Genomic DNA, 13472 nt, shown 5'->3' with positions numbered 1-13472 from the left:
TGGGTGTCTCATGAACAAGCATGGGTGCCTCATGGACAAATGTGTCTTGGGGACAAGTGTTAGTGCCTCATGGACAAGTGTGAGTGTCTCATGGACAGTGAGGGTGTCTTAGGGACAAATGTGGGTGTCTCAGGGACAAGTGTGGGTGACATTTTACCAGGACCCTTACATTCAAGTCCCATAGCTCATCCCTTATCCCTCACCAATTGAAAGATGGCCTGCCTGCCTTTTTAAAAGCCCTAGAATGTTCTGTGTCTGTTAGGCCAGGATATTTGCTGGTCTGTTACAAGACTATAGATCTTTAGCTTGTCTTTATTTCTGAAGTTACATCTGAATTGCATTATAGACTTATGTGCTGTAATGTTGCTTGACCTATTGCTCGGAAAACATACCACACACTGAGAGGAAAAGCCTAGCTCAAGAGGAGTTGAGGACATTTAATCCTATAAAGCAAATAGAAGAGTGAGACTTGAATCTGAGCTGTCGCTCACTGACAATGTTTTGTTTTCGTTCACGCGTTCCCTCCCAGGTGGCCACCCGAGGTCTGCAGCGGGTGAGAGACCTCGCTAGGTGCCAGGATTCTCGAAAGCAACCTTTGACTCCAACCAGCCTGAGAGTCCTTTTTCCCCCAATACTTCTGTCTGCTCTTAGTCCCAAGTATGGGAACGGCAGGCAGGGAAAGGCCAAAAGCAGAGCTGAAATGGATCTTTTTCTTGTGGTTTAAGGATCAGCCAGTTGGAACCAAGGAGATGTTTTCTTAGGGTTGCAGAGAAGTTTGAAAGCGTATTGGATTGTTTTTGGCACTGAAGCATAGATTATAGATATATCATTAGTATTGCTAAGCCGATGGGCTATAGTACAAGAACTGCTATTTAGAAGTGCATTCTTGCAAAAGTACGCTGCCCTCAGCTCTGTAATGGAAGGCCGCTGTGCATTTAGATGTCTTATCTCCTACCACCACGTTGACGTTGTAATTACCCACGCTATGAAAACCTCTCTGCGGTGTGGGCATTGCACAGCTCGTGAATCTAGGCAGGTAAATACCACGCGGACTCTGGCCAGCCGCACACACCAAGAGGCCTTGCACATGCATAGCAAATGCTCTTTGGTTCTGAAGTTCAAGGTCAGCCAACCTTGGTGGTTTCTTCCTTAAGCTGCCTGTCTCTCTGGAGAAATGCTAGGGTTTTGTAATTTACCTCAGAATCTCCCAAAGAGCCAGAGGCCCATTTCTCTTTTAGAAAAATGTGGCAGGACTCTTTAGAATTGTTAGCATTGAATACTTCCAGTCAAAAAGAATAGCAGTTTTGCTGAACTTTAACGTCTTCCTAAGTCCTTGGTGCCAGATGTACGATTTTCCTATTGGACTTGCCAAAACCACTAAATAGTTAAAACACATCAAATCATCTCTAAATGGTCAAATTGAATCCCCTCCCCACCGCCACCCAAACAAGAACTCTTAGTCAGCAAACCTCATGGTTGTATTCCATACTAGAAAATTTCTGATCAGGCTAAAAATTAGGAAAACAGACTTACAACGCGAAAGACTCCAAATTTCCTTTTTGTGTGCAGGCTTAGAGCAAGAACCACCAGAGAAAAGGAGAGAATTAAGGGAGAACAGTCATAATGATGACAATCACAGAGAGAGCACCAACAGTGATTATTATCATGCCCGCAACTACATGTTCTTAATGCCCAAAATCCCCCATGAGTTTCCCCAACACAGGCCTCTGGCAGGTGGAAGCTAGGGGAAAGGAGACTGTAGTTCATGCCAGGGGCTCTGGCATCTTTGATGTGGCAGAAACTGCTCTTGGGACCAGCCGTCGCTTCCGAGCACATGCGAGGAACCATCCAAGAGTTCTTTGTGGTCGAGCATCCCCAAATCTTTGGTATTAAAAATGCCAGCAAATAATCCTTGGGCTTAATAAGAAGCTAACCATAAGTCCAACCATCAAACAACATGTTAAGTGGCTTGCAAGGAGTAAAGAGGAGACCTTCCAATTCACATATGTCAATTATGTCTAGATACTTGGCAGGGCAGAGGGTGGTGAGAAGGGGTTCACATCCCCCAGAGAGTCTGAACACTCTATTCTTTTTGCCTCAAAGTGACCGTACCTGCACTTTACGTTTTCTGAGCTATATTAATTTCCTCATAATTTCTCTTAATTGCTAGCTCATCAAAGCCAATGTCAAGCTTCCTGTTCATCCTGTATGACAGTTGTTCTCAGCCCTTTTCCTTGGGATCACCTTGAGAGCTTCACAAAATACTGATCCCCAGGCAGCACTCCAAAACGGTTGAGTTGGGGGGTGCCTGGGTGGCTCAGTCGATTAAGCATCTGACTTTGGCTCAGGTCATAATCTCACGGTTCACGAGTTTGAGACCCGCATCAGGCTTGCTGCTGTCAGTGTGGAGCCCACTCTGTCCTCATCTCTCTGTGCTCCTCCCCTGCTTGCTGTCTCTCTCTCTCTCTCAAAAAATAAATAAACATTTAAAAAAAACCAGTTAAGTTGGAATTTCTGGAGGTGGGACAGGTGTCAGGACTTTGTAAACCTCCTCAGGTGGTTCTAGTGTTCAGCCTGGGTGGAACGTCACTGCTGTAGAGGATTGGGGAGGGGGGGGGAGGGCAGCAGAATGGGGGAGCTAGGAGGTAGATGACATCTTCCACAAAGTTCGAGCATGGAGAACTTCACAGGATGCTGATTGACATTTAGCAGGTTGCAATTGCTATAGCTGATTCCCCTCACTCCCCAGTAACTCCCCAGCAGAGGCATGGGTTCCTCCAATTGTATATTAATTGGGTTTTCAACAGTTTGCATTCCTCTAAGCTTCTTGGCTAAAATTGACCAAAATGTCATTGAGACCTTAAGAAAGTGAATGGGTCACTGACACAGGCATCAACAGAGAGAGCCATACAAATAGGCTAAACCTCAGGAGGTCCTCAGGAGAACCTCTAATTCTAGCTGACTCAAGGCTGGTTGTTCTGGGGTTCTGGACCCCATGGTCATGGGGGTCCAGACATAACGTGGCCTAGACATAACATGGACTATAATATGGAAAGTTCCATCAAGCAGGTTGCCCAGTGCAGTAGACTTCCTCTGGGTTGGCTCTCTCTTGGCCCTGGCTCCCTCACCCCATGGGGAGATTGCAGACAGAGGAGGGCCACAGTGGACCTTCTAACACAGTGATTCTCAAGCTTAGGTGTGCACAGAACCACCTGAGGGGTTAAAACATAGATGGCCGGGTCTCACTCAGCATTGCTAGGTCTATGATGGGGCCGAAGCATTTGCATGTCTAAGAAGTTCCAAGACATTGCTGATACTACCATGGCTCCCACTTTGAGAATCACTGCTTTAAACAGGGGGCCCTGGACAGACCAGGGTTGTCCTGGTCTAGAAGAAGTACCCTAGACTTCAAGAGCATTCCATCATGCCCTGTAAGAAGGAATAGAACACGGGTCTGCAGTGAGCTTGGCTTTATTTTCATGCATTTGTAAAAGGGTGAGAGCCATCTGATTTAGTGATTACCTCATGAGAACAGACAGCATTTTAAAATAGATATGCACTGGGGTTGGTTGCCCCTAATATCTTTGCATCAGAAATCGGGGATATTTAAATCAGATTTAATTTTAGAGCCCCAACCCTCACTAGCATAAGACTAAAAACAATGATAGCAGTTTCTGTGAAAATCATTTAGGGGTGCCTGGGTGGCTCAGTCGGTTAAGCATCATGACTCAGGTCATGATCTTGAGGTATGTGGGTTCGAGCCCCGCATCGGGCTCTGGGCTGATGGCTCAGAGCCTGGAGCCTGCTTCATTCTGTGTCTCCCTCTCTCTCTGCCCCTCCCCCTCTCACGCTCTGCCTTTCTCTCAAAACTAAACATTAAAAATTAAAACAAAAATCATAGTGTTTCAGTATTCTTGACAGTGAATTGTTCTCTCCAAAAGCAAACTACTTATACCTATGCTGATCGAGAGAAGGTCAAAAGCATAGGAGATGTGAGACGGGGTCTCAAATATAGCGCTCAGGCATCTAGATGTGATTGGCAGGTGACCCTGGTGCACGAGGGTGGCTTGGCCCAGGTTGCATCCATAGGGCCAGGGAAATTTTTGTGATAGGTCTAGGGAGAATCCCCAAGAAGGTAGCTCTGCCTAGAATTTGGGGGATTTTTTATGGAGATCTAAACTGGAGGCCATCCTGGCTTATAGTAGAATATCCAGAATATTTCTAGCGAAAGTCACTCTTCCCTGGGTGGAAAGTGGAGGCCTTTTCTGTCACACAGGAAGTTACAGTCAGTGGGCAGGCCACTGTGGTGGGCTCCCCAAGCTCACGGCACCTACCGATATATACGGCCCATCACCGCTTCTTACACCCAACCTGAAACCCCGTCCTGAGCTGTGTTGAACCTCCAGCTAATTCTTTTTTTTTTTTTAAATTTTTATTTATTTTTGAGAGAGAGCATGAGCAGGGGAGGGGCAGAGAGAGACACACACACACAGAATCCAAAGCAGGCTCCAGGCTCTGAGCTGTCAGCACAGAGCCCGACGTGGGGCTCGAATTCATGGACCGTGAGATCGTGACCTAAACTGAAGTTCCTCCTTCCACAAGGTTTCCATATCATGTCACATACACATCATACCTGTAACACTGTGCTTTAAATGCGTGTTCATATGCTTGCTTTTCTGCACCTCTAGATTATTTGCTCTTAGAAGTTAAGTCATATTCTTTGTGTCCTTAGCACCTAACAGAGCGGCTGGCACAGGGCCTGTGAGTTTTATTTAATTAACAGGAAAAAAAAAAATGAGTTCTAGTGTGGGGGTGGGGGAAAGCATTGCTTAAGAATCCAGGAGGGATACGGGCCCCAAAATGTTAACTGAGCTCAGAGAACTACAGATGATCAGAGCTGGAGACCTTAGCTATCACAGCAGTTTGCCATCGGACAAGGAAGCCCAGAGATGCTTAAGGATACTAAGTGATTTACCCAGGAATCAGAGGGAACTGGACCCAGATGCAGCTCTGTGGGATCCACTAGTGGTCAGTCAGTGTTGGCCAAATGGCCAGCTGAACAATTTGTGGACTGGATCCAGACCCTCTTTCCTGGGAGCGATGGAAGGCCCCACAATGCCCACCTCTTAACCCTGGGAACACGTCATGCTCCTCCAGGGCTAAACCCAACCCTGAGAGAGCGTGACTGTGTACTTTGCCACGGAATCTAACCCTTTAAAAAAGGGCGTTCGGGTAAATTTCCATCTCTAGACCTGAACCCCAACTGAGTATTGGAAGGTTTTTCTGGTGCTTTTGCGGCAAGAAGGATATTTTGAGCTGGGTGGGTGAGGAAGAGGAATGAAAGCACCTCGGTCCTTAATTTCATGACATCTAGTAGCGGGAAAACCACTCCAGATGCTCTCTCTAACCCCCTGTCCCGTGCCACCTCCTCTATGTGAGTAGCGACTTGATGGCTTCCTTGACATTTGCTTCTATAGTACAAGATGAGAAGGGGTTGAAGGAGGATGAGTGGTGGGGTCCACACTGGAAAAAAAACATGATGGGGCAAAGGGGTTGGGGAATTGGAGAGAATATAAACAGGAAAGCTACAGACATCATTCTTGAATTTTTTTTTTTTTTAGTGGGGGGGGGTACCTCAACCCTACAAGTTCTACGATGGACATAATAGTTCATTCATTCATTTATTAAAAATGTGATGCCACTCTCTTGCTTAAAGCCCTCCACTGCCCCTCCCTGTTACCCCTAGGATAAAGCCATAGCTCCAGCTATGTCCTTGCAGACCTGGTTCCTTCTGCCTCTCTATTTCATTTCCCTACATGTTCAGCAACTTTGACCTGTTCTACCTCACGGCCTTTGCACTTGCCATTCCTTCTGACTTGCAAGTTTTCTCCCTCATTCCTTTTCATCCTTCCGATCTCAACCTGAACACCATTTCCTCCAAGCACTCTTCACTGAGCAGCCTGTCTACAGGATGACCTCATTCCACCTTGCAGTCAGTCACCCTCTGTCATCTTGCCTTGTTTATTTCCTCCGTGACGTGAAAAGAATCAGAAGGTACCTTGTTTGTTTACATAAGACTGTGAGCTCCATAGGAGCAGCAACCTGTGTGTCTTATTCAGTGCTGGGTCCCCAGCACCTAGATCAGTGCTTGGCATGGAGCACGTGCTCAGGAAATATTGTTGAATGAATGAAGGAAGCACCTACATGTATGAAGTTTATAGAAGAGAGAGGAGAAGAGAACCCTTCCACTGTTCCTAGGAACCACAACCTAAACCTGAAGAGCATTTTTTTTCACACCGTATCATCTGTATATCTTCCGATTGATAAATTTTGACTTTGGGCTTGGTTCTCTGAGAGCCACAACCTAATTCGAGAAGAGTTTTCTGTTATCTATCAAGATTGTCATATTTGCCACCATAATTTCTCTGAATCTTTATCAAAGGACCAACTTGTTCTCAACTGTCAGGATGTTTTCTTCTGTGTAATTTATCTGTTTTTTTTTTTTTAAGTGGACCCATGCAATTAATGTTTATTTATTTTTGAGATAAATAGAGAGAGAGAGAGAGAGAGAGAGAAAGTGGAGGAGGGTCAGAGAGAGAGGGAGACACAGAATTTGAAGCAGGCTCCAGGCTCTGACCTGTCAGCACAGAGTCCAACGTGGGGCTCGAACCATGAGATCATGACCTGAGCTGAAGTTGGTCGTTTAACCAACGGAGCCACCCAGGTGCTCCTTCTGTATAATTTATCTTCAGTTAGGCTTGTCCAAAGTTGGGTCTGCTACATCTGCATGTGTGTGTGATATACAGAATAATTTCCATTTTGATGCTGGGTCAGGGGTCTCCTGGAACAGGACTCTGGTGTGGGACTGCAAGCATCTCACTGGGACCTGTGGACTATATCCAGGCAGAAACCAAGGGCTTTGGCACAAGAGTGGGAGGCAGGTGCCACCATAGGTCCGTGCAAGGTCAGCCCGTGGCAATTTCGGGAGCCAGACACTCTCTCCTGCCTGGGCTCTGATGCTGGTAAAGTCCCAGAACTCAGGGAATAAGGTTTGTCCCACTGGCACATCCCTCCCCTCCTGCCTAGGGTACAGCTATCCACCCGCTGCAGAATACGGTGAAGTGCCCATCTAATGCCAGCTCTCTCCTCCTGCAGAGTCCTGGCCCGTGGTCGTGCATTCCAGGGGGCTGGATGGCATGCTGGACCCAAGCTCAGCTCAGCGTCCGGGCCCAATAACGGCTTTTTCAAGGGAGCAGCTTTCTGTCCTGGCCACACTGAGGTAAGCGCTTGAGGGGCTTCTGCCTCGCCAAGGCTCCTGGCTCTGGAGCATCCAGGACAGCTGGAAATGAGCCCTAGGCTGAAGAAGGGAAGTCACATCTAACTGCTAACTAGCAGAGGCCTGGGGTGGGTCCTAGAGATCCAACACATGTGGCCCTCCTAGCCCGACTGGAAGAGAAATCCCCCCGGGGCTCTCAGTCTGGCCCCACAGCTTCCAGGAACATGTTGAGAGTCTGAGCTGCCCACCCCTGAAATAGCAGAACACAGGGCCTCGAATAGACAGAGAACATCAGTCAGACCCTCCACACGGCTCCTGGTCTGTCTGCACTGGCAACCCTGTGAGACGAAATGTCCTTGATCACGGTCATGCTCTTGGCCATGGAGCTCCAGGTCTGGGAACAGAGGCCAGCTCTGAGTTCCGCTCCTACCGGGTGTGCGGCCACATCGCGTTCCTTCTCCTGCGTCTGTGTCCTCCTCTGTACGACAGGAAGAATAAGGCCTCCTCCCGGGCTTGTTGTGATGGTTAAGGAGATACTTGTGCCCCATAAATGCTAATGATGATCGTTATGATCTCACCTCCTTCGTTTAAGGATGTGTGTCTAAGAATTCAGACCAGCAGGTTCTGGTCCCAGGAAAGCCACAGGTACCTGTGAGTGCTTTCTGGAGGCATATTTCTATCATGGGCACTTTAAGTGCTCTTGGACCAAATCTGCCTGATGCCCGGAAACCTGATAAGCCAAATGTAAAAATAATTGACTATCCAGGGGTTCCCCGGTGTCCAGGTTTGTGGCGCAAGGAAGGCAAAACTTACCGTCTGTTGAACGGAATTTTCATTTTGATGTCGGTGATTGGGAAGGCGCCGCCATCGGTTACGGCCTGCGTGCCCCCTCAGGGCTCTCTCCTCTGGAAGGTGCTGGGGCTGAGCAGCGCCAAGTGCCCACAGGCAGAGCCTGCCACTCAGCTGCAGAGTCCCAGGCCACTCAGAGCCCCCACCCCGCCCCAGCCTCCCGACACCCATGTCTCTCCTCCGTCAAGTTCAAGGATCGGACCGGACCCGTGGTTCTCAAAATGCAGCCCCCGGAGCTGCTGCAACACTATCACCTGGGAGCTTGTCAGAAACGTAGATTCTCGGGCCCCACGCTAGACCTGCTGAGTCAGAAACTCTGGGAGTGGGGCCCAGCAGTCTGCTGTTTGGCAGACCCACCAGGTGCTTTGATGCCCCGAACCTCTGGACTTGATCATCTTGGAATGCCCCTTCCAGTCCAAGCCTCCCCCTGGGAGATGCCCACAGAGGCACTCACTGGGCTGTATCCTGTCCAGGCTTTTCTCTGCTGCGGCCTCAGGGGTACCTCCCCGGGGAGCTGAGGAGCCGCAGGATGCCTCTCGCACTCCACACAGGCCCTGACAACTGGGGGCGTCCCAGTCTTCACAGCTGAAGTCAGCTGCATGTTTACATTTAGAGCAAGGCCAAGTGGACAGCGAAAATGACCCCTGACCCACTGGCACCACTGGAATAGACATAGCACTCATTTCTTCTTTTTTTCTCTATCCATTGATGGCTTTTAAAAAGAAAAACTTCTTTAACTTATTTTTTAAGTTTATTTATTTATTTTGAGAGAGAGAGAGAGAGAGAGAGAGAGAGTGCATGCGTATGGGGAGGGGCAGAGAGAGAGAGAGAGAGAAAGAATCCCAAGCAGGTGTTACACTGTCAGCGCAGAGCCTGACGTGGGGCTCAAACTTAAGAACCGTGAGATCATGACCTGAGCCAAAACCAAGAGTCAGGTGCTTAACCAACAGAACCACCCAGGCACCCCAAGACTTGTTTAATTTAAAAAGAAAGAGGTGGTGGGGATTGAAGAACACACTGGTCACGATGTATAGAATTGTTGAATCCCTGTATTGTACACCTGGAATTAATACAGCACTGTGTGCTTGCTGGAATTAAAATTAAAAAGCATGGGGCGCCTGGGTGGCTCAGTCGGTTAAACGTCCGACTTCAGCTCAGGTGATGATCTCTCAGTCTGTGAGTTCGAGCCCCGCGTCAGGCTCTGTGCTGACAGCTCGGAGCCTGGAGCCTGTTTCGGATTCTGTGTCTCCCTCTCTCTCTGCCCCTCCCCTGTTCACGCTCTGTCTCTCTCTGTCTCAAAAATAAATAAATGTAAAAAAAAATTTTAAAAAGCATAATAAAAATAAATAAATAAAAATACAGATATTTGGTATTGTCACTGCATTATGAGATAATGTCAGGCATGGCAATATTCTCATTCGGAAAAAAGAAAAGCTAGGAAGTGTATTTTAAATATTTTTAAAAAATGAATAAAAATGTTTAAAAGATTATGGTATAGGGGCATGCTATGATGAGTGATCCAATTAAAAAAAAAAAAAACAACTTTTAATCTAGAGCCCAAATGTGAGCACATATTTGCAACGTTTTCAAATCTTAATGAAACAATCTGTCCCTGGTGCAAATCTTTACGGTGATTAAATGCCATCAGCTACCACGTGTTATCCTGACAGCGAATTGAGAAGTAAAATTTGACTTTATGAACTCTGTGAAGTCAATTCAGTTGAGCCTGCAGAGTGCTAGGCAGCGCAGCAACCTTTATGGTTGCTTAAACTCGAAGAATGTCGGAGTTGGAAGATGCCTTAAGCATCAGCAGTCACGTGGAGAAATGAAAGAACACAGAAGCAAGGAGACTTGTCCACACACTCGCTGATTCTTAGAGGTCACCTGGACGCACCAAAGGTGAACAGGAGCCCTTTCGGCCTCCGGGCAGTTTGCCTGTAGGTGGGAGAATACGAGAATGCAATGGCCCTAAGACAGCGCGAAAGAAATACTCTACAGAGGTGGAGAAGGGAGAGAGTTTATCTCTTTAGAAATAGGGGCGCCTGGGTGGCGCAGTCGGTTAAGCGTCCGACTTCAGCCAGGTCACGATCTCGCGGTCCGTGAGTTCGAGCCCCGCGTCAGGCTCTGGGCTGATGGCTCGGAGCCTGGAGCCTGTTTCCGATTCTGTGTCTCCTTCTCTCTCTGCCCCTCCCCCATTCATGCTCTGTCTCTCTCTGTCCCAAAAATAAATAAAAACGTTGGAAAAAAAAAAAAGAAATAGAAAAAGGTCCCCAGGGGAGGTGGTATTTAAGTCGGGTGTTAAAAGGTGACAGGCAGGACTCCAACCAGCAAAGGTGGGGAACAGGAAAGGCGCAGGGAGGGCGTGAGGGAGTATGCCTGGCAGAGAAGAGTCTGAACCAAGGGCAATGGTGGGAAAGCACAGGGCAGGCACTGCGACAGGAGTTCTGTTTGCCTGGAATGCAAAATATGGGAGGGGAGGGGCACCTGGGTGGCTCAGTCAGAGCTCACGGCTTGTGAGTTCGAGGTCCGCATCAGGCTCTCTGCTGACAGCTCGGAGCCTGGAGCCTGTTTTCTGATTCTGTGTCTCCCTCTCTCTCTGCCCCTCCCCTGCTCTCTCTCATTCTCTCTCTCTCAAAGATAAATAAATATTAAAAAAATATATGGGAGGGGAGTAGAAGGAGGGCAGGGTCTGATGGGTTCCTGGCTCCCTAGACAATTGCTCACCACTGGACCCTCTGAGCAAGGTGATGGGATCAGAGTGGTGCTTCAATCGGGTGGCCAGGGACAGGAGGAACTGGAAGAAGAGGTGGGGGTCCAGGACATCAGTTGGGAGACTGTTCTGTGACCTGAACTAGGAAGAGAGAGGTGAGAATAAAACAGAATTTCAAGAGATGCTACGGAAGCAGAAGGCAAAGGGCTGGAGGGGAGGCCAGGAGGAAGGAGCTGAGGCCAACGAAGAGTGGAGTTTTGGAGCTGGTGAACAAAGGGATGGTGGTTCCAGTGATGGGAAAAGGAAGAGGTTGGGGAAATACATTTAGGAGTATGGGGGGAGATGTTCACAAGAGACAGCAGCTGTGGAACTCCATCATAAACCATCAAGTGGTTGTTGAGTAAAGCCGGAGGCAGGGAATGATCATCCTAATGAGGAGTATGGGTGTGGAGGTTTTTGCTTGGGATGCCTTGCATTTAAAATGTCAGTATCCGGGGCACCTGGGTGGCTCAGTTGGTTGAATGTCCTACTTCAGCTCTGGTCATTATTTCACGGTTCGTGAGTTCGAGCCCCGCGTTGGGCTCCGTGCTGACAGCTCGGGGCCTGGAGACTGCTTTGGGGTCTGTGACTCTCTCTTTCTCTGCCCCTCTCCCGCTCAGGCTATGTCTCTCTCTGTCTCTCAAAAAACAAATGTTAACAAAAATTTTTTTTTAAATGTCAGTATCCATGGAAAGTTGCTCACGAGGAAGCTGGAGGTTCAGAACTGGCTTTCAAACAAGCAGTTGGGCTAGAGGTCCCGGTATGGGCGTCAGCCCCACAGAAGACGGGACTGTTACAAGAGGATGAGCTTACCAAAGGGGAGACTGTAGGAGTGGGTGGGGACCTGCGGTCATGGGAGAGAGGGAGCAGTAGGTCCCTTATTACCATCAAAACCCTAACTCTTAGTGGTTGTTTTTTCCCATTTCCCCAACCAAATTCTGAGTGTTACTAATTTGGTTATAAAGGGATGAATTTCGGTTTCCTTTCTTCTCCTTCTTGTCTGAGGAGAGCCACCGTGTGTTGAGAAGAAAGGAAAGGAGCCAACGAAGGGGTTTGACTTAGCTGCCAACAAATGATCAGTTCTGTGGCCGTTGGCTGGACTATCACACCATTAGCCAGCAGAACCAGCGGCGGTCAGAAGCCCGGCTCTGCGTGGCCGGCTGGAGGCCTGGAGGAAACACCGATGTTTTCCTAAGTAACCCAAGAGAAAAGAATTTGGTGGTTTTCTTGGTATCTCACCAAAGAGCTGCCTGTTGCCAGCTGAAATAAAGCACAGTTGAGGAGAAGAATGCATCCCTTTGAAAACAGATTAGGAACGTAGCACGTAGCCATATCCACAAAATCCGAAAGCAGGCGTGCACCGCAGCGAAGAGAAGGCAGGCAGTGAGGCTCTGGGGCCATCCCCATTCGCTCTTCCATTCATTTTCCTTTTATTTGTTGTGTGCCGGAACTGCGCATGGTCCCCGAGATACTTAACTTCAAATGGCACACCGTCTGACGTGCTCTTATGAGACAGACATGTTCACGACTGCCCGCAGCGTGAGGAGAGGTGAGAGGGCTACGCACAAGCCATCATGGAAGACCAGAGAGGTGCACACCGAGGGATGGAGTGACTAGTGCGTGTGGAGGAGACGCGGCTCTGCGCTCCAGGTCCTTGCAGCCAGTGGGGAGACGGGCTCCAATCACTGGGCTTGAAAAACAGCCCAATCGGGGTAGCCAGTGCTATGAAAAGACGTGAACGGAGTAGGCTTGGAGAGTGAACGACCAGCACTGTGACTGAAGAAGACAAAGTCCTTGACCACAGGACATTGGGAGGACCCCGGACTAAGGAGGTGTGTGGGCACCTATCAGTCCTCACGACAACCCTGTGAAATCGTAGTTTTTGCCTGCTTTTTTATCAATGAGGAAACTAAGGCCCGGAAAGATTAAATGACTTCCCCTTTGCTAACCAGTTTGGAATCCACACAAGGCTTTCTAACCCCAGATCCGATGCTGAGTTCCTGTCATTGCACTGATTTAGTAGGAGAGAACACACCCGTGTGCACACGCACTTCACAAGTTGAGCGTGGAAAGAGATCACTTTTCCTAGGGTGATCTGAGGAGCCTCAAGGAGAAGGTGGTGTCTGTGGCAGGCAGGCTGGAAAAGAAGGCAGGTCACAGAATGACCTGTGGGAGTGGGGAGGAGTGGGGGGAAGGGATGGAATGGGAAGTTTGAGCACCCTCTCCAGGGGATGCCTCTAACCCTACCAAGAGAGCGGGTGACACTTGATATACATCTGCAGGTGTGACTAGAACCCCACCAGAAATGAGTTCAAGAGCAGAGGTAACTCCACAGTTAGCTGCCTGGGGGTGGTCACTCGACTGCAGTGTGGAGCCCTATCTGGCCCAGGCTCTAGGGGAGGCTAGTACTGCCTCTTGGGGACAGACGGATTTCTGCCATTTGGTCTATACTCACATAAAAGTAAATAATAAAAAGAAAAGGCATGTTTAAGAATGAAAGAGAAAGTGAGAAGGAAGGAAGCGAAAGGGAAGGGAGGAAAGAAAGGAAAGGGAAGGGAAGGGAAGGGAGGAAAGAAAAAGGAAAGGAAAGGAAAGGAA

The 13472-nt window shown here is 48.5% G+C and overlaps 1 protein-coding gene and 1 long non-coding RNA gene across 3 annotated transcripts in view; one reads left to right on the top strand and one right to left on the bottom strand.

Annotated features, from left to right (window-relative positions):
* Positions 1-13472, bottom strand: part of LOC121027750 (uncharacterized) — a 32054-nt gene that overhangs the window by 8349 nt on the left and 10233 nt on the right. The window lies entirely within an intron of this gene.
* Positions 1-13472, top strand: part of NGF (nerve growth factor) — a 53599-nt gene that overhangs the window by 37929 nt on the left and 2198 nt on the right. For both annotated transcript variants that reach the window (XM_040471403.1, XM_040471404.1), the window contains exon 2: positions 7156-7279. The gene's annotated coding sequence lies outside the window, so the exon portion shown is untranslated. The remainder of the gene's footprint in view (positions 1-7155; positions 7280-13472) is intronic.

The sequence above is a fragment of the Herpailurus yagouaroundi genome, unplaced genomic scaffold (genome assembly GCF_014898765.1).
Source record: "Herpailurus yagouaroundi ecotype Mexico unplaced genomic scaffold, PumYag 77, whole genome shotgun sequence".
Classification (NCBI taxonomy): Eukaryota; Metazoa; Chordata; class Mammalia; order Carnivora; family Felidae; genus Herpailurus; species Herpailurus yagouaroundi.
Note: the sequence above shows the minus strand (reverse complement) of the source record. Positions and strands in the feature narration are given on the sequence as shown.